This window comes from Tursiops truncatus, chromosome 3, assembly GCF_011762595.2.
Source record: "Tursiops truncatus isolate mTurTru1 chromosome 3, mTurTru1.mat.Y, whole genome shotgun sequence".
NCBI classification, from domain to species: domain Eukaryota; kingdom Metazoa; phylum Chordata; class Mammalia; order Artiodactyla; family Delphinidae; genus Tursiops; species Tursiops truncatus.
This window is the reverse complement of record NC_047036.1, coordinates 136,670,317-136,695,463: the sequence shown is the minus strand read 5'-3', so window position 1 is coordinate 136,695,463 and position 25,147 is coordinate 136,670,317. Positions and strand designations below refer to the sequence as shown.

General features: G+C 43.3%; 1 protein-coding gene and 1 long non-coding RNA gene across 3 annotated transcripts in view; one reads left to right on the top strand and one right to left on the bottom strand.

Moving 5' to 3' along the window:
- ATP10B (ATPase phospholipid transporting 10B (putative)) overlaps positions 1–25,147 on the top strand; it is a 360,931-nt gene that overhangs the window by 10,317 nt on the left and 325,467 nt on the right. The gene's annotated exons all lie outside the window — the stretch shown is intronic.
- Positions 4,379–13,895, bottom strand: LOC141278224 (uncharacterized). 2 transcript variants are annotated; one of them, XR_012330572.1, is made up of 4 exons: positions 13,665–13,895; positions 12,053–12,349; positions 6,654–6,932; positions 4,379–4,421 (listed from the first exon to the last, which is right to left on the bottom strand). It is a non-coding gene; the product is annotated as an uncharacterized lncRNA (long non-coding RNA). The 2 variants fall into 2 exon arrangements; XR_012330571.1 differs by lacking the exon at positions 4,379–4,421 and having other exon boundaries at positions 6,501–6,932.

Here is a 25,147-nt window from a genome sequence, read left to right as displayed (position 1 = left end):
TGTGTGAGTCCCAATTCCCAGGCCGTAGACCAAGTCTGATTTTGTGCAGTATCATAGCCCTAGGGTCTAGCTTGTAGCAGATGCTCAATAAATAGTCATAGAAAAAATAAACACATGCAAGGATGTCATACAAGGGCTCCCTGCCTAATCTGCCCCACTCTGCTTTGCAGTGTTTCTCTGGGTAACACTGAAATGCAAGTTGCCTATATAGGCACCAGGCTGTGTTCTACCTTCCAGCTTTTGGTTAGCTGGACCCCCTGCCTAAGATATTGTATTCCTCACTCACTTTGTGTAGGAAATCGTACTCTTACACAAGAGTTTTTTCCTCCCATGAACTTCCTTTGACTCACCGGCCCTCTAGGCTATTATGACCCTCCTTTTTCTGCCCATTATGCTACATATATAACCTCTCATTTCACGTAACTCTGTTCCATGTTTGTGTCTGCCTCTCTAACACCATGAGAAAGAAGAAATGAGAAAATGTAAAGTGTGTGGCATAGCAGGTGATGAGTAAATAGGACGTATGTATGTGAATATATGTGCATGTCAATATGCCACTGATATCATGGTGGATAAAGAAGTATGTGTGGTAGCCTCAGTGCTTTTGCACATGGTGTTCCCTCCATCTGGATATTCTTCCTGCCTCTCTTCCTAGTCGTTTTACCTGCCCTGCAGACCTCAGTTCAGTTATATCACTGCCACAGGGAAGCTTTCCCTGCCCTAACCCCTAGACTCAGTCAGACCCACTGCTATATGTTCTAGCTCCTTATGTTTCCTTTGTGAAGCTTACTACCAATTATAATTATAAACTTTATCATCTGATGTAAGTTTGCCTCCCTCTTTATACTGGAAGCCTCATGAGGACTGTCTTTATCTTCGTTTTCCCGCAGCACCTAGCGTCATGCCCAGTACCCTGTAGATGCTCTCTGGGATGAATAGTTGATCAACTGCAGCTCTTACTGGAACCCTGAGTGTGAAAAGAGAAAGTAGGCAGATGAGGATGCCCTGCTTCCCTTCCTCAATGTGGTCCTGGAGGGTGTTCCTCCACTGCCTATGCATAGAAACCCCGCCCAGTCATTCAACATCAGGGGGACTCGCTGGGAAGCATTGTGGCCACTGATTCCCACCCTGCCCCGTGGTGGTTCCCTCCCTGTTTCAATCAGGCCACAGCTCTCCTGCGAGCTTGTTCCTTGGAACACTCAGCCAGGTCCAGTGGCCAACTGCAGAGGCAACAGAGGGGCATGATGGCAAACCCAGAAGGGAAGGCAGGTGGCAGGGAGGACAGCAAAGTTGTCTTCTAAGTAGGTGTGACATCCCAGACGTGTTCTGTCTGGAGGAACGAGCCTCACCAGATTTTGGGGGCAGGTGGGGAAAGAGGTGTTCGCTCCCTCCTCTACCGGCTGCCTCACTCAAAATGGACAAATGGTGCGATGTGACTTGAGTATAAGGGTCTTTTTAGGTGACCCCCTACCCCGTCCGCTTGGAGCTGACCATTTTCCTGTCATTGACTTTCCTATTATACCAAACAACTCCAAAGCTTTTCCTCCACTCGTCCTGTCCTAGAAAGCCCTTAGGTGACTGTCCCCAGCCAGCTGGAAGGTTAGAAGCATTCAAACATCCAGGCAGCCCAGGGAGAGGCTTGGAAGGTATGTACGGAGTGCATTTGTCCTTGACTGGTGCTAGCCCTTTGGCCATGAGTTGGGCAGTAGCCTGGTTACAGAAGGGAGATCAGACAGAAAGAGGACTGAGCCCTGGGACCAGGAGCCTGGGTCCACACCCAGCTCCCTGCTCCCTGTGCCTCATTTTACACCCTGCAAAACAGAAGGGCGGGACAAGGTGAGCGATCTTCACATTCTCCCTCTGCAGCTGTAGAGCTCAGAGGACATGACGTAGAGCCACCACGGGGGACAAAGGAGAAGGACTTTGAGACACTTACATTTCCCACACACTGACCCCTACATCTCACACAAAGGCGCACACAGTCACACACACACGCATGTGCATTCACGTTCTTTCTGTCTTCTCAGAAGCTCTCATCTGTTTCATGCACCAGCCTACTGTAAAGGACACAAGACACAGTAGGTGATAAGAAAATAGGGTCCAGCTAAGTACGAAAAAGTTTGGAAGCCACTGAACCAGATGATCTCTGAACTCTTTCAGCCCTTTGAACCTTCAGCTTTAACGCTGGGAGGCACAGTCCTGCTCCAGGTGTCTGTTAGAAAGTAACAGAAGTGTAGCGGTTTAAGAGTGTGGGCTCTGCAGCCAGACTGCCTGGGTTTGAATATGGCGTCTGCCTCTTGCTGTGTGTCCTTAGGAAAGTTACTTAACTTCTCTCTGCTGTTCTTTCCTCATCTCTAAAAGGGGTACCTGCTGCAGAGTTTTTAATGAGGATTAAATGAGTTAAATATGCAAAATGTGTGGAATAATACTGAACATAAAAATGTATTCATAAATATTGGCAGGTACAATTGTATAGCTTAACATTACTAAACTAGTGGTTCTTAACATATTGAGGGATGATGGAACCCTCCATAAAGGATCCATAAAGCTAGGGATTCTTTCTTGGAAAACTAGATACCAAAACATGTTGGACCTTCAATTGAGAGAGCAGTGAGCTCAATGTCCTCAGTTGAGCACTGGGGCCGCAAACAGGCAAGCGCTTCACCCGAGATCTTGTAATGATGTAGCAGCAGTGGAGCAAGGCTGGAGCATACGTTCCCAGGGCCCAGCCTGGTGTCTTCAGGGCGTGCATCCTTCCTTGCCAGTGCAGACATGCGAAGATGGTCGTGTAGACTCGGATTCCATCCCTGCTCTTCTACCTGCTGGTTGTATGACTTTGGAAAGTTTCTGAATATCTCTGTGCTTCAGTTTGCTTGTCTGTACAATAGGGATACACTGTGTCTCACAGGTTGTTACAAATTGCTCACCTCTATGGGAGCACAGAGTAGGTGAGCTACTCCGTTTTTATGGTAACAGAAGGGCTGTTCTGGGAAGTGAAGACTCCCCTCCACACAGATGGTGGGCTAGGGGAATGGGAAGGGTCTCATCTTCAACATCTGTGATGGTTCTAGGAAGTCAGCTGGTGTGCTTCAGGGAGAGTCCCAGGCCAAAGTGTGGAGAGAGAAATCTCTCCTTATGTCTTTTCCCTTTCCTGAGATATCCAGGAATTTGGTTCCTTCTAGAACACAACCCCCAAAAAACTTTCCCTTCCCACCCTAAGATGTTATTTCATCATACTTGAAAAAGCTTTTAAAGGCATAATTTAACATGATTTGAAGAAGGTTCAGTGCTTGGTTCACAAAGGGAGGCTGGCAGGAAAACCCAGGCCTCGGGACCCTTCCTTTCTTGCAGGCACCGTGTTCTCACGGAACCCACCTCTGGGCCCCTAAACTGGTCTCCAGCTTGTGTTTGGCCACCAGACTCAACAGGATCCCATTCCAGGCTTTATGAAACACCTATGACTACACCAGCTCGGGATGGTGGCCATCATGCTGTTTCTCAGAGACAGGCTGCTTCCCAGGTCTAAACCCTGGAAGGAGTCTTTTTCATGGTCCTTTGAAAAGGAGCATTGGGCAGCTTCCATCCCGTGTTAGAAACTTCTTTCCCTGACCAGTTGTATCATTTGTACCTGGGCATATAGTCATGGCTGCTTCTAGCCTTGCTTTTTTCATCTAGTTCATGTTTGTAAGTCTTAACTCCCTAGTTAAATTTGTAAAGTGTCCTTGAGAGTAGGGTTGTGTGGTATAACCTCTTTGCCTTTGGGTCCAGGTGAGTTCTGAACCTACAAGAAAACTTAATTTAACAAACCTGCTTTTTTAAATCTAGCAAAGCAAAATACAAAAGCCTGCTTAATTTTCTTTCATAAATCAATGAATACAGACATATATAAACATTCCTCACATATATACATACATGTATATTTAAGTGGTACATAGCTTGCATTTTTTGGAGAAGTATTTTGATGATTCAACTGAACCTGTCAAACAATGAATGATCAGGTAATTCACAGGTTCTGATAAATGATTGTTCATTAAATTTTATGATAAATGGAGCAGAGACTATCAATTTTTATATTAGAAAGAACCCAGTATGTCTCTCAGACTGCTGCAAATCTCTCCAACAAGGTATACATTTATTTAAGTGCTTTCCAGAGGGACCTAGTTTGAGGGATTGCAATTTGCTAAGAGATTGGACTGGGTATTTCCACGGCAAATAATTCCGTTTACATTACACACAGGCCTCGTAACACAGCATGCCCTGAATAACTCATTACTATCAGTGTGAGGCTTCCGACCCTGTAGAATGTGCAACAGCATAAAGGATACGGAAAGGGGACAGAACATGCAGGTTCTTTACATCTCTTCAGTTTTGATTTTTGGTTCTTTTTGTTTGTTTTTTGCCAGCTCTCCCTTCTTAGGAGCCTTTAGATGGGGGAAATGAAAGAAATGAGTTGCATAACCAAATTAGTATGGGAGATTTGGGCCTAGAGGGTTGAGGTGAAGTAGATAATGCATGGGCAGGGATAATGAGCTCAGAGAGGCCAACTTGCGAACACAAACACTAGGTATATACATGCAGCTTTCCTTTTCCCGAAGCTGGTTTTATGAGGCTGCGGACTCAGGACAGACACCCCTGGTGCCAACTCAGCCTCCATGATCCAACACAGTTCTGAGGGTGGGGAGGAAATTAAAGGAGACAGAAGGGACTCCCCCTAGCATCCATTTTCTCCATCAGTCTTGGCTCCTTGGATTTCAGAAGGAGAAGGGCGCCAGAGAGCAGCGAGTCCCACTGAGTTTTATAAGGTGGTTAAGAGTCCTGACAAAATGTACAAAAAGCGTAGAGCTGGGGCTGGAAACATGTATCTCTTAATTCCCATTCTGGTGCTAGTTTCATAGAAAGATGAGGAAGAGATCTCTTAACCTGTCTATCTACCTGGAGATCTATTAGGAGGGGTTCTTGTTGCCGTGTGTGTGTGTGTGTGTGCACACGTGTGTGTGTGTGTGTGTGCACACGTGTGTGTGCTTTATTAACTTGAGATGTAATTGACCTATATTAGTTTCAGGTGTACAACATGATTTGCTATCTGTATATATTGCAAGATTATCACCACCAGAATAAGCTACGTATCACCATACATAGCTACAAAAATGTTTCTTCTTCTCGTAGCAACTTTCAAATACACAATACAGTATTATGGACTATAGTCACCACACCGTACAGTACCTCCCCGTGACTTATTTTAGAGCTTCACCTATTCCCCTCATCCACCATCCACCCCTTCCTCTGGCAACCAGCAATTCTCTGGATCTATGAGCTTGGTTTTCTGTTTATGTAGATTCTACATATAAGTGAGCTCGTATAGCATTTGTCTTTCTCTAGTCTGACTGATTTCAATTAGCGTAATGTCCTCAGGTTCATCGATCCTTCTTTTTATGGCTAAATAATATTCCATCTTTATATATGTGTGTGCGCATGTATATGTGTACGTAGATAGATAACGACACTTTCTTTACCCATTCAGCCATAAATGGACAGTTAGATTGCTTCTCTGTCTTGGCTTTGTTGCCTTGTTTAAGGGAGCTAGATATTTCAATCCAATTGAATTCTGTCACAATCTGCAATATCGCTGTTATATGAAGGACTCAGATATTGTGTCCTCAGCCATCTTGTCCTCTCACCCCCAGTGAGCCAGTGGCCTCAACAGCCATCCCTTACCTGAAGGACTGCCTTTTTTAAGCCCCATTTCTCAAAGAAGCAGGGGAATGGACTTTCTGAATTATGCAAACCGTACTCTTGAAGATCACAGCACAGGGAAGTGTGGCAGGCCAGGTTAGATCGCCCCCCCTTGAGCCATCCTACCTGGTATTCTCAGAGTCTCAAGAGATAGGGAAAGCATAATTATTTAATATCACCTAGGGTCTTAAAAAATAATTACAAAGGACTGTCCTCATCCCACAGAAGTCCCGTATTTCTTTGGGTAACTTATTCTTCATGTGAGAACTCGTGTTCAGTTGCTATGCCAAGCACCCAAGCTCTGCCCTACCTGTTCCCATCTCTGTCCAGTGCTCACTTAGTCTCTTTCAACACCGGTGGAAGTAATGTCTTACCCTACTGGGGTGCAAAGCTCCTCGGCAGTGGCTACTGTTTCTTTGTCTTCCTCTTGGGTCTTTACGCATAGTATAATGTTTATTTAAATATCTGTCCACTAAAATAGATCAATAATCATGATGCTAACCAAAATGTCTTCACTCTTACTGTTTGCCAGACATAGAGCTGAGATCTCTACGTGTGTCACATTTAGCAAGCAGGTCATTATTGTTTCACAGATGAAGCGGGAAAAATATTACCATATTTTTTGTGTCTAAAGAAACCAGGATGGGTCACATGGTCCCTTGAGGTGAATTTCGTCCCTGAGAGTATTATTCTGTGAAAACTGCTCTCTCTGACCTAAAGAGAAACAGTTTTGAAGACTTAACTGTTTAATCAAATTCACAGGGCTATCCATGCCTCAGACTCTCATACACTTGGGGTAAAGTTTCAATGTATGTGAGCATGTGTACTCCTCTGTCATCCAAAATAATGTGTAAAGATTGGAAATGACCTTGAAAGGCATGTAGTCCAGCCTCCTTCCAGCCAGCTCTGTACTTACGTACCCTGGCCACATTTGGTGAAGGGAAGCTTCAGTCTTTCCTTGTCATTCATTTCAGCTCATCCTTTTCTCTCACTTTTTAGGTCAGTTGAAGCTCACGTTAGCTCTCAGGCACTGTCTTAAAGCTGGGGTGTGAGGAGGTGGGGATGAGGGAGAATGTTTGTAGAATCGTTTGAAGGTTTTTAAGATGCAGCACAAAAGTTAGTTTTGAGTTGTATCTCCTTTGTCCTCCGAGCCTTGAAAAGGTATTAGGACCAGATGATGCTAGTCTTGGGTGTTAAGCCTGAAATGCAAAAGACACCAGAAGAAGTTTAAAAGTTGGCTTCTACCACTTTTGGGAAAGTTACTTCCTCATTTTTTAAATGTTTATAACGATATTTCCTTGATTCTAAGTTACACTCTTTTTTTTTGTCATGAATGTTTCTTAAGCAGACTCAGCCTTAATAAATTGCAAACACACTCAATGTTGTGGTTTTCCCATTCCCCTGTAACAATCCCCCAAATTATTAAATTGATTATCTTACCACACACACACACACACACACACACACACACACACCCACCCACCCTCTTGGTCCTGAAATAGAATAATTTTTTTTTAACATCCTTATTGGAGTATAACTGCTTTACAATGTTGTGTTAGTTTCTGCTGTACAACAAAGTGAATCAGCTGTCAGTATACATATATCCCCTTATCCCCTCCCTCTTGAGTCTCACTCCCACCCTCCCTATCCCACCCCTCTAGGTGGTCACACAGCACCGAGCTGATCTCCCTGTGCTATGCAGCTGCTTCCCACTAGCTATCTATTTTACATTTGGTAGTGTATGTATGTCAATGCTACTCTCTCACTTCATCCCAGCTTACCCTTCCCCCTCCCCGTGTCCTCAAGTCCATTCTCTGTGTCTGCGTCTTTATTCCTGTCCTGCACCTAGGTTCATCAGAACCATTGAAATAGAATAATTCTTAATTCACACGATAGTGAAGTCTGAGTGAGACTAAACTTGGTAGTACAGTTTTGAAAACTATAGAGACATATATAAACATTATTTTTTACAATGAGCAATATCAAATTATGATTTCAAGATAGTTATATAGGGTGAAAAATATTGAGCTTCAACTCAATATTCTTATAGAAAAACTTTTTATTCCTATTTGTTTACTTGCTCTCACAGCTTATTTTTAAAACAATTTTTATTTTATATTGGAGTATATAGTTGATCTACAATGTTGTGTTAGTTTCAGGTGTACATCAAAGTGATTCAGTTATACATATAGCTATTCTTTTTCAGATTCTTTTCCCATATATAGGTTATTACAGAATGTTGAGTAGAGTTCCCTGTGCTATACAATAGGTCCTTGTTGATTATCTGTTTTATATACAGTCGTGTGTATATGTTAATCCCAAACTCCTAATTTATCCCTTCCCCCAGCCTTTCCCCTTTGGTAACCATAAATTTATTTTCAAAGTCTGTGAGTCTGTTTCTGTTTTGTTATTAAGTTCATTTGTATCACTTTTTTTTAGCTTCCACATATAAGTGAAAAGATATTGTATTTCTCTTTGTCTTATTTCACTTAGTATGATACTCCCTAGGTCCAACCATGTTGCTGCAAATGGCATTATTTCATTCTTTTTTATGGTTGAGTAATATTGCATTGTATATATATACCACATCTTTTTTATCCATTTCTCTGTCAATGGACATTTAGGTTGCTTCCATGTCTTGGCTATTGTAAATAGCACTGCTATGAGCATTGGGGTGCATGTATCTTTTCAAATTATGGTTTTCTCCAGATACATGATCCAGCAATCCCACTCCTGGGCATATATCTGGATAAACACATTATTATGGTTCAATTGGCTACTTGATATTTACTGAACATATACTACATACCAGAATTTGTTCTCAGTCTAGGGGTTAGAGCACTGGGAAAAAAAAAAAATCTGACCAAGTCTCCTGCTCTCATGAAGTGTTTCTTTCTCTTAGGAATAGAATGAGAATATACACACAAACAAGGGAGATAGAAAGTGGTGGATACTATGAAAAAAAACAAGCTAATGGGACAGTACTTTGTGGAGGACCATTTTAGCTAAGAGAGTCAGGAAAAGTCTGTCAGAGCTGAAACCCGAATATCAAAAAGATATCTGTCTCATCTTGAAAGGAAAAGTTTGGGAAAACATTTCAGACAGAAGAGCAAACACAAAGGCCTTCATGCAAGCCTGTCAAGGATAAGAGGAGAGAGTGGCTGGAGCACAGTGGATGAGGAGGAAGCGGAGGGGGGGCAGAAAGGAGAGAAAGGAGCAAAGGCCAGACCATACATGGCATCTCAGGCTATGAGAATGAGTTTGGATTTTAATTTACTCAGCCCCTGCTTTTAACAAACTCAGGAACTAAAGCCCAAAGGTGAAGTGACTTGTTCAAGGTCATTGAAACACTGGATGGTTTTGGAAATGAGATCGCCTCCCTTGCTGACAGCTGTTCTGCTTTACTGAGCTGCTTGCAGAAAGCGGCCGTTGTTGGTCATCTAAGGCCTTTGAGATGGAACCTGACACTCTTCTGCACTCCTGTGATTTTTCCCAGGTTCTTTCTAATCTATTATTTTCCTCCTAATTAGAGAGGAATAAATTCTTGTCACTTAGCTGTTTTATAAACAAAAGCAAAAATAGAAGCGATTCCAAACCTTTTAAGTTAACTTCAGGTGTCCAAATATTGAAATAGTCAAGATGGAGACAAGAACCTAATGGGTGGCTCTGCAGACCAGCTTATCTGAGTGGTCTCTCTGGCAGTTCTACTGGGAAGGGTACTGTGACACACCGCATTTAACAAGGTCCTGCTCTTGGTCCAGGACACTGTCTCAAGGTGGTTCTGGTGACGCCATTCGTAGCCCTCTGCCAGGTTCTTCTGCTCACTCCTTGTAGAACACTGATCTGAAACTGGGACAAGTATCATCAAAGGCCATCCCTTATTAGGCCTGCCTAGTGGGAGAACCAGTGTGTTTCATCCTAAGGCCAAGGCTCTGCTGTCACATTTGAAGTTGAATCATTCTCCAGTGCCATGTTAATTTTCTTCATCTATTAGATCAAGTATACTACTTAACTCAGAAGGTTGCTATCATAATGAACCTGGACAATGTATACAAAAGCATCTGGTGTACTAAAGTACACAAAAGTGCCTATTAAAGTATCTGGCACCATAGTGTCCCTTCTCTTCCCACAGCATTACTTAGAATCAAGGGCTCTTTGTGTCCCAGATCAATCTGCCTTTTTTTTGCTCTATACGTCATAATGTTGGCCCCCAAACTATTTAATGAGCATCTACTAGATGCTTTGAACTGTACCATGTATACCAAATCAATCAATTAATATTTAGGAAGTGTCTACTAAGTGCCCATCACTGGACCAAATATTATGAAGTCTTTAGAAGATACAATGAGACATAGTTTCTGTCCTAAAGAGCTGAACAATTATAAGGACAATTTCCCGCTAGACTGTTCTTTAGGATTTTGTATTTTCCAAATGCCAGAATATATGTTCTTGGAGAAAGAGAGAAGGGAGAGAGATGCAAACTAAAATAACCAGGAGGCTTCATGGAAAAGGATGGATGGAGAGGGAGGCTTGAGCTGGGCAGAATGAGGGTAAATGAAGAAGTGAAGTGGCAGCCTTCCAGGCCACGGGACTAACAGCGGCGTGGGCGTGGCAGGGAGAGTATGGTGAGACGGCAATCCCTGCGCCTACTTGGATTAGATGCCTTGTAGGAAACGGCCTTTTTAAAGAGCTGGAGGCAGAGAAGGTTTGGGGGACACTTGGCCACCAGCTCTGTCTTGTCCCCATGAAGAGAATGTGGTCTTGTTGCTACTTAGTTAGAGGGCCTGGGAAGACTGAAACCAATACTTGTAAGTCTCCTAGTTGTTACCTCTCCCGGAATGTAGAAATAAGCCCCAAACAAAAAAGGGCACAGTTACGTGGCAGAATCTTCTGTCTCCACACTGTGTGGAGGAGTCCCCAGCCGCTGCATGCCCTGTTGGGGAATTTGGAATGCAGGAAGAATAGCCAGTGTTCGCTGCATCTTATTCTATCACCTCTTCCGTTGATGTTTTGAATTCTTGGCCAAATAAATTGGCTCCTTGGAATGCTGAGGAAGCCTTCCTGCTAGTCTGGGTGCAATGCTTCTTCTAAGGCCTTTAGAGCCTCCTCTGCTTCTCCCATCAGAGCCCTTCACACTGTTCTCTTCTCTCCAATGTCACAACCCGGTGTGGGTTGGGAGGCCATCATCCCACCTGTGGTCAAGCTATCCTCCAAGGCCACGGAGGTGGGGAATAAGAAATATTGATAGAAGAGATTCACCAGTTCTCACCTGCCTTCACCTGGTAGTGCATATGGCATGGTCACTCATGTTCCATTGGCCAGTACTGGTTACCAGGGCCCAACTTAAATGACAGAAGGCCCGGTAATATAGAGTAGCACGTGAATATTTGGTGAGTACTGTCTCTGCCTCAGCTACTTCCTTGCTGTATGACATTGGAGAAATCACTTCACCTCTTTGAGCCTCAGTTTCCCCACCTCTGAAATGGCCTAATAGTTCCTACTGTATGGAGCTTTGTAAGAATCACATGGGATAATGCAGGCAAAGACTTGAGCACGTTACCTTGCGGGTAGAAACTATTCAGTAGCAATGTTGTTGTGGAGATCAGTAAGTATCAAGGACGGCTCTTGGGCTGCAGGCAACACAAACAGGTTCTAACTAACTTCGGAACGTATGGGATTTATTGGAAGGATCTGGGGTACCTTTTAGAATCTAAGTGAAGACTGAAGAACCATGTCGTAAAAGACAGGCACCTGGGCCTTCATGGTAGGAAGCACAGGAATCTATGTGACTTGGTGCCACCCCTTTGGCAAACCCAGGGCTAGGCGTTTTGACAGTCCCCCTCTGCCCAAGGCTCCGTATGGGGAACAAGTAGTGCTTTACAAGGAAATCTGGCTGCTGCTGCAGAAGAGAGGGAGAGTGGAGCCTGAGTAGCCACAAATGACAAATATCCATTCACTACATGGGTTAAGAGTAAGTCATTTACAAATAAGATCCAATTACAGTGGCTTAAACAAGACGTGTAGACGGAAGCAGTCCACAGCTGATGCATGGACTCAAAGATGTCCTCACAGGCCCATGTTCTCTGTCCTTCCTCTCTGCCTGCTTAGCACACTGCCTTCTCCTCCCCATACCTTATAGTCACAGTATGAGGAAGGAGAGTGGTACCAGAAGACCTCCATTCCATCTCCCTGGACAAAACTGTGACATAGGGCTAATCCTAGCTGCAAGGGAACCTGGGAAATTCAGGTTTTTAAGTACCCTTTGGTAGATTTAAGCAAAGGAGAAGTTGGGTCTGGAAGTACAGATGTGCTAACCTACCACGTCTGTCAAATGTCCACAGCCGAACATCCATGTTACACGGGGAGTAGGGAGGAGATAACAACTGGCCTGAACCTGAAGAATTACTTTCGCTGACTCTTCTTTCCATGGTGCTTATACAAGATGTGAAAATTGTTCCATGGGGTCTACAGAACCCCTTCCTGGCTCAGGAAAACCTGAGTAGCATTGGATATGGAGAGTAAACTGGTTGATAGATGTTTTCCCAGAGGCTGTTTCTGGATAGATCTCTTTGGTTAAAACCTCTTCCTATAATAGGTCAATTGTTTCTCAATTAAACTGGAAAGAAAAGAAAAAAGTGCCTTCTATAGTGAAATGTCTCAGAGATCCCAGGACAATCCATTTCTGTGGTCACACATTAATAAGAAAGGTAGGAGGAAAAACGTCTTAAAACTTTAACATGCTTTGCATAGTGCCTGACCCATTCTAACTTCTCAATACATAGAGGCTATTTTCCAAGTTCCTTCAGAACTTACCTTTCCACGCTTTCAATGTTCAAAAGCTAAAAGTCTAAATCTAAAAGTCAGGTGCTGACACAATTCCAGATAGCAGTTACCTCCTGAGGCAGGATTCCAATAGAATAGCAGTAAAAGAGAGGGGGCAGAGGCAGTGAGGGAACGGCACATCGTGGAGAGTTACAAGTCCTCAGGTAAGTACAATTGTCCCACTTCTTTCTTAACCCTTTTCCCACTCCAGCTCTAACCCACAAACACGTTTTTTTATACCAGAGAAATGAGGTAGGATTGAGACAGAAGCCTAGGCATAAACGCTTAGGCTTTTTAATGTTTTAATGAAACAGCTCAGTTTATCATCCGTTTAACAGCCAAATTTTATTAAATGTCAGCAGTGTGTTCCGTGCTCTAGTGGGTTTCATATACATTGTAATAATATTAGTTGACCTTTAGGAAGTGCTCACTGAGCCCCAGTCTTAGTGCCAGGGCTTTACATAAATGATCTTGACGCATCGCAAAAAACCCGCCAGGTGAAAGGTGCTATCTCTTAACTTGTTTTACAGATAAGGAAATTGAAGATCCAGGCAAGTTAAGAAATATGTTAGATATCACTCTTTCAAGGGGTAGAGCTGTGGGTCACACTTGCTCTCTTAATCACTAAGCTGTGCTGCTGTAGAATTTTTTCAGCAGCCCTGCGGGACACAGATTGTCTCACCTTACTCCTGAGGAACCCAGGGCTCAAGGAGGTTGGTGACTTGACCAAGGTCAACTGCTGAGCTATTAAATGGCAGAGCTGGGATTGAACCGAGCGAGACCCATCTGAGTCTTAGATACAAACCTGGACTATCAACGCCATAAGGCGTTTTCCTCTTGGCCAAACATATGTAGTGCGTTAACTCCCCACCCGTAACTCTGCCATCAAGATTTACTTACACAGGGCAGTGAACTGGTCAAGAACATGGACTCTGGAGCCAACCTAGCTCTCTGACATGAGGCAGGTTTCCTAAGCTCTCTAAGCCTCAGCTTACTCCTCTGTAAAATGGGGCTAATAGTAGTAACTAATTTATAGGTTTGTTGGCAGCACTTGGTATCATATTCAATCCAAGGGTTACTGTTCAAAATCTGTTAGCTTTTTCTCCCACCTTGTTGGATTTGATCCATGTTCTAACTCATTGTATAGCCTTGAGGAATTGTCTTCTCCCTCCAGGCTTCAGTTTCCCCATTTGTGAGATAGGAAGAAGTTAATATGCTCCACGTTTCCTTCTGTCTGTCATTCCACACTTTTCACAGTTCAGTCAGGTGCCAAGAGCAGCTACATTGTCTCACACGACGCCTAAGGGAAGCATGAGGTCTCCATAAGAATAAGCACAAGGTTACTGTTGGCAACAGGACTGCCAGCGGCTCCCAGATTTTAGGATTATAATAGCTCTCATTCCAGGATGGCTTGCTACATGCCAACCGCTCTTTATGACATTATAGATGCATTACTGTATGTAATTGAAGAATCTGTTCATCTTTTTCCTTCTCTTTTGCTGATGTTGGCAAAATAGATATTTTGCCTAAAAATATATATTACAAGTTGGGCAGACAGGCTTGACCAAGTTATCTAAATATAATATATATATTGCCATATATTATATGGTAATGTGAGTGCACACACACGTACATACATGCACACACACACACACGCACAAACACAGAGAGAGAGAGGCTAATGTGATTCCCTTGTCAGGACTGTCTGCCCATCCTGCCTCTGCCTAGATGGTAAAGACCCAGAACAGGAAGAGCTAACGCGTATTAGGTAACAACTAAGTTCCAGGCGTTGCTAGAAGCACTTCTCCTGGGCTGCCTCATCCACTCCTGACAGGAACCCTGTTGTAAAAGTACTATGGATATCGTTATTAACAGATAAACACATGAGGCTCAGAGAGATGAAGTAGCTTGCTCAGCTAGGAAGTGGGAACCCCACCCTACCATGTAACTCCGGAGCTTTGGTACTATCAACCACCACTCTCAGAACCTTCTATAGTTTCTGAACTTAAGCCCCTTTAAAAAAAAACAGGAAACCATTTCCAGCTTCCTGAATATTAAAGTCCTGGGATATTTCCTGGTGCTGGGGAAAAGGGCATAGGGGTGACGTCCTCGGCAGGGAGCTGAGGCCCTCAGTCCTAAAACCTTTGGTGACGGAAACTATCAGGTGAGCTTCCCCCATGGATATCCTGACCTCCTGTAGGTCACCAGGTAGACATTAACCGCTGGGCCACTAGTCAGGGATGACCTTCTGGTCCAGAGGGCCTCGTTCCGCACCCCCGACCGGGGCTGTGCATAGAGCTGCGGCTTCCAGCCACTCAGCACACCTGCACGCCTTTCTGAACAAGGAAAATACGGGGCCGTTGCGTGGGCAGGCAGGCCAGGCTCTGCTCCTGTTCTACTGTTGCTGGATGTGTGAAACCTGCAGGGAGCAGCCAGGATAAACCTTGTCAAGCATGTGACAGAGACTCCTTAAATGACAACTGGAGTTGTTCTGGAGTCAGCTAAGTGGGATGACAAATAGGATATTAAAATGGTATCAAGCCTTCTGTAATATTGCATTTGCAGTGGACCATCAAACGCTTGGGGACTTAGCATTTTGTGTCATGGGAAAGAGCAGATTCATGTTGTTACAAGTTTTCCATTTACCGAGGAGATGCTCCACGGCTCTTGTCCCTTGATGGCCCTTTGAAGCCCACTTGCCATGCAGACAATGTAGTGTGCTCGGGCCCGTGGAAGCCTGTCCGCCAAGGCCTGGTGGAAGCCCCTCTCTCTCCGTGTGCAAGGCACAGTGAGCTGAGGACCACACGTGAGCGCCTGCAAGCCCCGATGCCTGCCACAACCTCAGCATCACTCCTTAAAAACAGGGACAAGCTTCTCTGAGACCCAGCCTAGCGACTTAGAGTCGCTAGACCAGGTTCTGGTTTTGGGGCTCCATCAACAAGCTACGTAGCCCTGAGCAAGTTGGCCTTTCTGAGCCTCAGCCTTCCTGTCTATAAGATAGAAGCTTTAGACTGGGTGGTCTTAAAAGGTCACACGGCAAATAAACAACTTCTCAGCCGTTCACTGCTGTTGTTAATAGTTCCTTGTATTATTAACTGTTGAGGAAAGGTAGTTGATCTACTAGGTTCTTGGCTCCAAGAGGGCAGGTATGTTTTGTCCAAGATTCTATCTCCGTGGTCCCACAGTGCCTCACATAGAGTGAGTGTTTAATCCGTGGTCCCACAGTGCCTCACATAGAGTGAGTGTTTAATAAATGTCAGATGGATGATAGTTGGATACGTCCAATTTCTCTTCTCAGCTGGTGCTGGTGACAAATTCCTAAAGCTTGCACAGTGGATCCCTTTAGCCATCTGACTTTGTGTCCTTCTTCTTACTTTTTATCGCTTATTAGTCAGCATGTCTTTGTAGTAACAGTGTCCTTTCCCAGCTCTCAGAGTGTTCCAAATTATTAACCAATCAGTTAACTGATTACCTACTATGTGCTAGGGCCCTCTAACAGGTTCTATATGGAAAAAACAAATTAGGAAGAAGTAGGCACTGACATCAAGAAGTCGATGGCTTTTTAGGAAAAGAAAAGACGCTCTCGTTTTTCCCTCTGTCACCTTCAGTTCTTGCCCTCTTATTCTTTTTTACCTCCATCATGAGCTCTATTCCTTTCTCCCAGAGCAGACATCAAGACTAGGTTCTCCTCTGCCATTCTTTATCTCCTCAAATGCCTAGGGTTTCTCTATTTTCAGGGAACTTTGACCCACTAGTTCTCACCCACGTGTTTGCCACAATTCATCACGTTGCTGTTTGCTAGCAAGGGTATCATCAAAGACTCCAAAATGGAGAGTGGTGGATTTGTTTCCCTAGGAGTATGCAACAGATTACTCACAAGGCCAACCCAGGACACAGGCTCCCTCGGTCCATGCTCTTCAAGTCTCTTGCCCACAAGAATATTCTTGAAAGTCTGAACATCCATCTGAAGTGCTACTGAGACAATGAGACTTCTTTTTTTCATATAAAAAAATGGCCTTTTTTTCCCCTGAAATTTGACCTCACACTTAAAGAGGCAAATGACTTCTGTAAAACTAACATTTGATTTTAGATTTCCACTATGTAAACAGTGATGTGCTCATTTTTAGTTAATTCTCTCATTCAACCCTCTTGGACATGATTTCATACCCGTACTCCTTCAAGGATGAGTGGAAGCAGGTGGATTTCGGAGCCGTCCAGTAAATATGGGCTTTGATCTTGCTTCTGTTACTCACCAGCCATGGGGCAAGTTAACTTCAGTGAATGTTCTCTTCATCAGTAGAATGGGTCCTTTATTTAAAGCTCTATCTCATGTGTGTGTTTGGGAAGATTGAGTGAGGTGGAGTCTATGATACAGAATGCTTAGCCAATAATTGGAGCTCAATAACTTGTCTGAATCAAGTTCCACAGTGTATTGGTCTCCTGCTGTGCACAGGGACCTGTTGGGGGTTGCAGAGAAAGGTAACCCAGATGACTCATTCATTCCCAAAGCAAAGGTCTGATATGTACCTATCATGTGCTTCCTATCCAATCCCTGTACTTGCAAGTCTCAGCTCAAATATCATCTCTGCCGAGAGGTCTTCCCTTCCTCCATATCTACAATCAGCCCCTAGTTACTCTTCATCATGTCACCTTGTGTATTTCCTTCACAGTATAACAGTGTTTTCTTGGTTTCAGTTTTTATTGGCTGTTCCTTCCCCATAAGCTGGGGGATGCAGAGACTGCGTCTTTTTATTACTAAGTCCCCAGCCTTCAGCCCAGTGCTTGGAACCAAGTAGACACTCTATTTTTCATCAGATGAATGAATAAATCCTAAGTGAAAACAAAGCAGCCATGGGTCTTTCCTTGACCTGATTCACAACCAAATGAGGAAGTGTAAGGACATTTTAGTTACATTATTAAAACCCCTGTATTTCTGTTAGGACTATGAATTTTCTACCTCAGGGCAGAAATTGGTTGGTTTTATAAGGTAGTTACAGATGGAAGAGCCAAGCCCAGAAGAGGAAGGGAAGAGTTAGTTGGGGTGAGAGACTTGGAAATCTTGGGTAGAAGGTAGCATATGAAAGTCCACAGTATTTGCAGAGCATTGCCAGGACGGAGCCCCTCTGTTTATCTGTGGTCACTCTTCAGAGGAAAGCTCCATTCTGAGTGGAGAACTGAGTTTTGCATTAGACATGATTCTATTTGCACCTTTGATTTTCCTGCAATCTTGGGACAAGCTCATTACGTGGCTCTCCTAGCAGAGAAGAGATGCTGCTCACTAGTCAGAGCTAAGATTATAAGGAAAAAAAAGAAAATATAACCCTCCCCTCTAAAGGACTGCTAGTTTTTAGAAAGCATTCCTGTACTTTTGTCTATGACACAAGTAACATGCTCATCATGAATATTTAAGAAAATGCAGATAAGCTGAGAAGTAAGCATACCTAATTCACCATCTCATGAGGCAAACGACCAATGACTCATTTTGATGTACATGCTTCTTTATTTTTTCTTTTACTTTTTTTTACTTTATTTTTTATTGAAGTAAAGTTGAATTACAATGTTGTGTTAATTACTGCTCTACAGCAAAGTGACTCAGTTATACATATATATACATTCCTTTTCATATTATTTTCCATTATGGTTTATCACAGGATATTGAATATTGTTCCCTGTGCTATACAGTGGGACCTTGTTGTTTATCCATCCTATATGGAATAGTTCGCATCTATTAACTCCAAACTCCCAATCCAACCCTCTCGCACCCTCCTCCCCCTTGGCAACTACCAGTCTATTCTCAATGTCCCTGATTCTGTTTCATAGATAGTTTCATTTGTGTCATATTTTAGATTCCACATATAAGTGACATCGTATGGTATTTGTCTTTCTCTTTCTGACTTACTTAGTAAGATAATCTCTAGTTGCATCCATGTTGCTGCAAATGGCATTATGTTGTCCTTTTTTTTATGGCTGAGTAGTATTCCATTGTATATATGTACTACATCTTCTTTATCCATTTATCTGTCAATGGACATTTAGGTTGTTTCCATGCCTTTGCTATTGTGAATAGTGCTACTATAAACATAGGGGTGCATGTATCTTTTTGAATTATAGTTTTCTCTGGATGTATGCCCAGGAGTGGGATTCCTGAATCATATAGTAATTCTATTTTTAGTTTTCTGAGGGACCTCCATACTGTTTTCCACAGTGGCTGCACCAACTTACATTCCCACCAACAGTGTAGGAGGGTTCCCTTTTCTCCACACCCTCTCCATCATTTGTTATTTGTAGACTTTTTAATGATGGCCATTCTGACCAGTGTGAGGTGGTACCTCATTGTAGTTTTGATTTGCATTTCTCTAATAATTAGCAATGTTGAGCATCTTTTCATGTGCCTATTGGCCATCTGTATATCTTCTTTGGAGAAGTGTCTCTTTAGGTCTTCTACCCATTTTTCAGTTGGGTTGTTTGTTTTTTTGTTGTTGAGTTGTATGAGCTGTTTGTATATTTTGGAAATTAATCCCTTGTTGGTCGCATCATTTAAAAACATTTTCTCCCATTCTGTAGGTTGTCTTTTTGTTTTGTTTGTGGTTTCCTTTACTGTGCAAAAGCTTGTAAGCTTGATTAGGTCCCATTTGTTTATTTTGGTTTTTATTTCTATTGCCTTGGGAGACTGACCTCGTATGATTTATGTCAGAGAATGTTTTGCCTATGTTCTCTTCTAGGAGTTTTATGGTATCATGTCTTATGTTTAAGTCTTTAAGCCATTTTGAGTTTATTTTTGTGTATGGTGAGAGGATGTGTTCTAACCTCATTGATTCACACACAGCTGTCTAACTTTCCCAACACCACTTGCTGAAGAGACTGTCTTTTTCCCATTGTATATTGTTGCCTCCCTTGTCAAAGATTAATTGACCATAGATACGTGGGTTTATTTTTGGGCTCTCTATTCTGTTCCATTGATCCATATGTCTGTTTTTGTGACAATATCATGCTGTTTTGATTACTGTAACTTTGTAGTATTGACTGAAGTCTGAGACAGTTATGCCTGCTGCTTTGTTCTTTTTCTTCAGGATTGCTTTGGCAATTCTGGGTCTTTTATGGTTTCATATGAATTTTAGGATTATTTGTTCCAGTTGTGTGAAAAAGGTCATGGGGAATTTGATAGGTAGTGCATTAAATCTGTAGATTGCTTTGGGTAGTATGGCCATTTTAACAACACAATATTCAATTTCCTTTGTTAACATTTTATAGTTCTCAGTGTGTAAGTCTTTCACCTCCTTGGTGAGGTTTATTCCTAAATATTTTATCTTGGGGGCTGCAACTTTAAAAGGTATTCCTTTTTAGGCATTCCCTTTCTGACATTTCATTGTTGGTGTAAAGAAGTGCAGCCGATTTCTGTATGTTGGCCTTGTATCCTGCTACCTTGCTGAATTTGGTGTATATGCTTCTAATTTACTATATACATATGCACTGACATAGAGTACTTAATTATTAAATGTGTTTCTTATGCTTTAGGGTACGCGAGGATTACTTCCATGCCATTTAATACACTCTACCACATTATTTTTTAGAAATATAGAATACTTCATCTAATGGAGTCATCACACATTAATACCTGTGTAAAGGGAAAAGAAAGAAGGAAATCTTGGAGATCAGGAAAGGGGCTGATGCCCCAGGTTCAAATCCTGGCTCTGCATTTATTGGAGGCAGAACATCTGTGAGCCCCGAACCTGTCACAGTATCGTTTTCCTCTTCTGTGAAATAGGAACGCTGATGGCAGCTCTTCCCTGGTCTGGCTTAAAAGACAAAATAGAATAAAGTTAGTGAGAAGTTGGCCACATAGTGTCCAACCAGCGTAAATTTACTTTCATATTTTAAAAAGGAAGAGAACAAGAAGAGAAAGGAAATGTAAGCAGAGGAAAATGGAGGAAAGAAAAATATGTGAGGGGAAGAGATGCCCTGTCCATAAACTGGAGGGATTCAGTAGTCGAGGGCAGGCTGGGACTCGGAGGGCAGCCTCAGGAAAGGAAAGGTCAATGGCTGTAGGAGGGTTTTCAACAGGAGCTGCTGGTCTGGTGTCTGAGCTCCTCACTGCTTTAGGCAAAAACAAAACACGGTAACACAGCACGACCTCCTTCTTGTCCTTGCTGGAAAGCTTCCCTGTGAGCGCTGGTGCACGAGAGGTTCTTGACTTTTACTCCCGCATGAAGGGGCGCCTCCTTGAGGATGAGGGTGAGGCCTGGATGGCAACAACTGCCCCACACGGGCTCGTCTTTCTCTCTCACCTCTGCAAAAGGGACCTCAGCAGTGTCCCATCCCAGAATTCCCAGAACAAGTAGGATGCGTTAGCTCCACCTTCAGAAACTTAGATTCTGATCTAATCAGCCCGAGAAAATTCATGACTGCTATTTTGTTGTGGAGGTTACTGTGGTTTTCCCCCTAATTTTGTTAATGCTTTGAATAGCCTTATTGAGGTATCATTGCCATACAGTAAACTGCACACATTTGAAACATCAGAATGCAGGTTATGACATATGGTTGCACCTGTGAAACCATCACCACGGCTACCCCAGTAAACATATTTATCACCCCCAGTTTTCTTGTGCCCTTTTGTAGTCCCTCCCACCACCCCTGCCCCCCGAAGCCTTATACATGACTGTAGTATTTTTTCCATTTTCTCATTTCCAATAATTAGACAATTTGATGTTGTGGTATCCTTGTGGTTCCTTTTTCTTGGGAGTGGGCGCTCAGGGTACTTTTCTCAATATCCCTGTAAAAACCCTGACACCCACTCCCACCCCATGTCAAAGCTGCTTCTGTAAAGGCAGCTGCATCTCTCTCTATATGTTACTGCAAATGGGAACGCTTTTAATATCGACCCTTACTATCACTTTTGATCTCGTTATGGATTGGAAATAAGGCTCACTGGAGATGATTTTGGCACCAAGGTAGAAGAGAAATCGTGATTCCATTCATTCAACAAAGGGGAGGCTCCTCTGTCGAGATGCTTTGTGTGTGAAGAGTGAGGGCAAAACACACCAGATTCCTTGCCTCATGAAGCTCACAGCTCAGAAGCGGGGACTGACCACCTCTAGGTAGACAAATAAATATTTATCAGAAAGCATGCAGTGACAAAAAATTGTGGTTCTGTTTTCCTTTTAAACGTCAAGCATAAGGAATGAAAGCAGTTAAGGAAATTGATAGCAGTTTCTTTCTTACCCCAAAGCTTGGGAAAGCCTGGGAGACAAGGTTGGAGCCTGGGTCATCAGCAGACGCTAAGGACCTGAGGCAGGAAAGAAATTGGGGCCCTGGGGGAACAGCAGACCTGCAAGGCTGCAGCTTGAGAGAAACGGAGAGAGGTGGGAGAACACAGCTAGAGGGGAAGACAGGGGCCAGATCAGAAGACATCATGAAGGCCTATGGAAGAAGTTTGAGTTTTATTCTAAACACAATGAGAAGCCATAGGAAGATCTCAGTCAGAGAAGGAGCACATTTAATTCTTTAAAGATTGCAGTGTCTCACTAAAGGACTCATACATTAAGAAAATGTCAACTTTCTGCTTAAAACAAATAATTAGGAATCATTATAAAAAATGATATTTTAAAGAATTATAATAATGAAATTCCCTCTATACTACGGCATCTTAGGTTGGAGAAAAATAACAAATGAGTATTTCATATGCTTTCTGCTAGGCACAGCTCCAAGCTTTTGACCTATATTTCTTTTACCTCTACAAAACACGTATCATTCCTATTTTACAGATGAAAAAATTGACTCAGAGGTTAAATAATTTTCCCAAGTTGACAAAACTTGGAGACTGGCTCGCTGAAGTAAATGAATAGGGCCAAGGGAAATGTCTTTTTCTGTCAAAACTCATATGCAACTTTTGGCTGCAAGGGCACATTTAAACCTGTTTCCTAGGCTCCATGGAGGCTAATGGCTTTTGGAAAGAAAAATAGGTCATGTATTGAAAGGAAGAGGTAATGGGGAAAATCACTGGAGGAGGTGAAGGACACAGGCTGGGGGGATTCTGGCACAAGGGACAGAGCGCCCGCGATGGTCACCCAGAGCATGCACAAGGCTGCTCAGCCACCTGCCAAAGTCATGGAAACCAGACAGTTCCGGCAGAGAGGAGAAACCTCAGCAACTGCGCAAACGTAGTATCTGTTCTTCGTACGCAAGGGACCTCAAAACATTAACTAGAAAATTATTCTAGGACCTAGCAATTCCACCCCGTTAGTATGCTCCAAAAATGGTAAAGAAGTAGTAAAAAGAAAGGAGGGAAGGGAGGGAGGAAATCTTAAACTTAGGATCATAACATCCCTAGTCCCAAAACTCAGGATGTGAAAACAACCAAAATACCCATCAAATGACGAATGGATAGGTATAACTGGCATACACACACAATGGAGTGTTACTCAGCTATAAAACGAACTGGCTTTCTGGTACATGCTACCACACGGTTGAACTGTGAAACATTAAGTGAAAAAAGCCAGACGCAAAAGGTCACGTGTTGTATGAGTCCACTTATATTAAATACCCAGAGGAGGCAAATCTGTAGATGGAGAAAACAGATTTGTAGCTGGTACGGGCTGTGAGGGAGGTGGGAGAGGAGTGACTTCTTACTAGGTGTGGGCTTTCCCTTTGGTGTGAGGGAAATGTTGGAATTATCTAGTTCCAACTGAGTGATGGTTGCCCAGCATTGTGAATGTACGAACTTACTGTTGGCATACTCGCAAATGGTCGATTTACAGTGCGTAAATTTTACCTCAATAAAAAAAAACAATTTAGTAGAGTCACTAAAATCCCCAGCTAAGAAGACCTTAAAAGTCCACAAAGAGAATCCCTAGAGAATCTTTACGCATTCCATATATATCTGTTAAACACCTGTTAAGTGTTAGGATGAGCCCAGTAATACATTGACTTTGCCTTCATGGGGTTTACAAACAGACATTAGTCAAATAACCACAAGAATTAAATCATGAATGGGATGAATGCTCTGAAGGAGAATCTCCACGGTGCCAGAGGGCGGCAGCGAAGTCTTCCCTGGTAAAGTGGCAGTTGAAGAATCTTCTGAAGGAATTTACTAGGGAGAAGGAGGCGGTCTGAGGTAGACAGGGAAGAGCACGTGCAAAGGCCCAGTGGCAAACTTCACGGTAGAGATCAGGGTCTGACATCCAGTATAACACGAGTCTGGAGAGGCAGCCCGGGCCAGATCAGGTAGAGCCCTACTGGCCACACTCAGGAGTTTGTTTCTAGTCCTCAGAAGAGTAAAAATTACCCACCAAACACACACCATGTCTCTCCCCTCCACTTCCTGTCCTCATAGCTCTTACCACCCCTGTCATGTCTTTGCTTGCTACCTGTCTCACTACCCACTTCTGCGTAAGCTCTGTAAGGGTTAGGGCTGGATGGTCAAAGACTTGTTGAATCAAGTCATAGATTTCTGTTTTGAAAATACCACTCACGCTGCTGTTGACTGAAAAACATTCTAAGGACATTTGACCGACATTCTAAGGACATTTGACCAACATTCTAAAGACTAAGCCCAGGAGACAGGACTCTCAGATGACTCTGAGGGACTGCTCTCAAGAGGCAAGCCAGGGGCGGGGGAAGCCAGGATATATAGGAGATTTTGTAACAAAGACCAGGTAGTTGGAACATCAAAGGATTACTGTTAATGAAAGAAAACCAGATATCTCAAGTTAAGGAATTTAGCACTTTTCTGTATAGGGGAAGATGCAAGAGTCTGGCTCACAGAAATCATTCCTTCGATATGTACCTCAGCTATCCGGGGCCAGTATCCTGCTTTTCTCCATCCTGAATCTCTTCAGAGTTCACAGGTGGGGGTGACTGCGGTGGCTGAGGGCTTGGCAGTGGGCAGCCCGTTTGTCTCCATTGTGAGTTCCCTCGGGATTCACCAGCTGGGAAGCTATAATGTGATAGCTTGATGCCCGCAAGATCCTTTGTTTATTGATATGGCAGGCAATCTTTTTCATTCACACTGCAATGTGGAGAATGTGTTGGTTTGGGGTGAGAGGAGAAGCGAGGCAGCCAGCTGCTTGATCTGTAGTAGAAAGGAACGTCGGGCTTGGGGTACCTCTCCTGAGAACCCCTGTGTGAGCTGCACTGCCAGTGGGGGAGGAGCATCTAGTTCTGCAAAAAGCAGGTCTTACCTTCTAGAGAAGGATCCTCTTATCAGCTGACCACTCTGGCCCCTTGATTCTGACCCACCTAGCAAGAGTTTAAATGGTCAGAGGTCAAGGGTAGGGGAATGTCCATTCAGTGAGGAATGTTGGAAGGCTGGAGTCAGCTGGCAGGTTAGAGCCCTTGTTGAGAGCCTTGTGCTGGGTGTCCAAGGACCAGGATTCTGCTCCAGCCTTCTGTTATTTCACCATGAGACCTTAACGTCTCCCTCTCTTTGGTTCTCCAAACTATTAAGGAAGTAAGTGATGAACTTGACCTAGATGATTTATCCCTACCATATTTTTTCCCACGGAAGATTTTGTCTAACGTTGTGATAATAGCAATTCATGTTTATTTGAGCCATCGTGACAAAAGGTTACTGTGTTAGGAGTACTATAACAAGCCA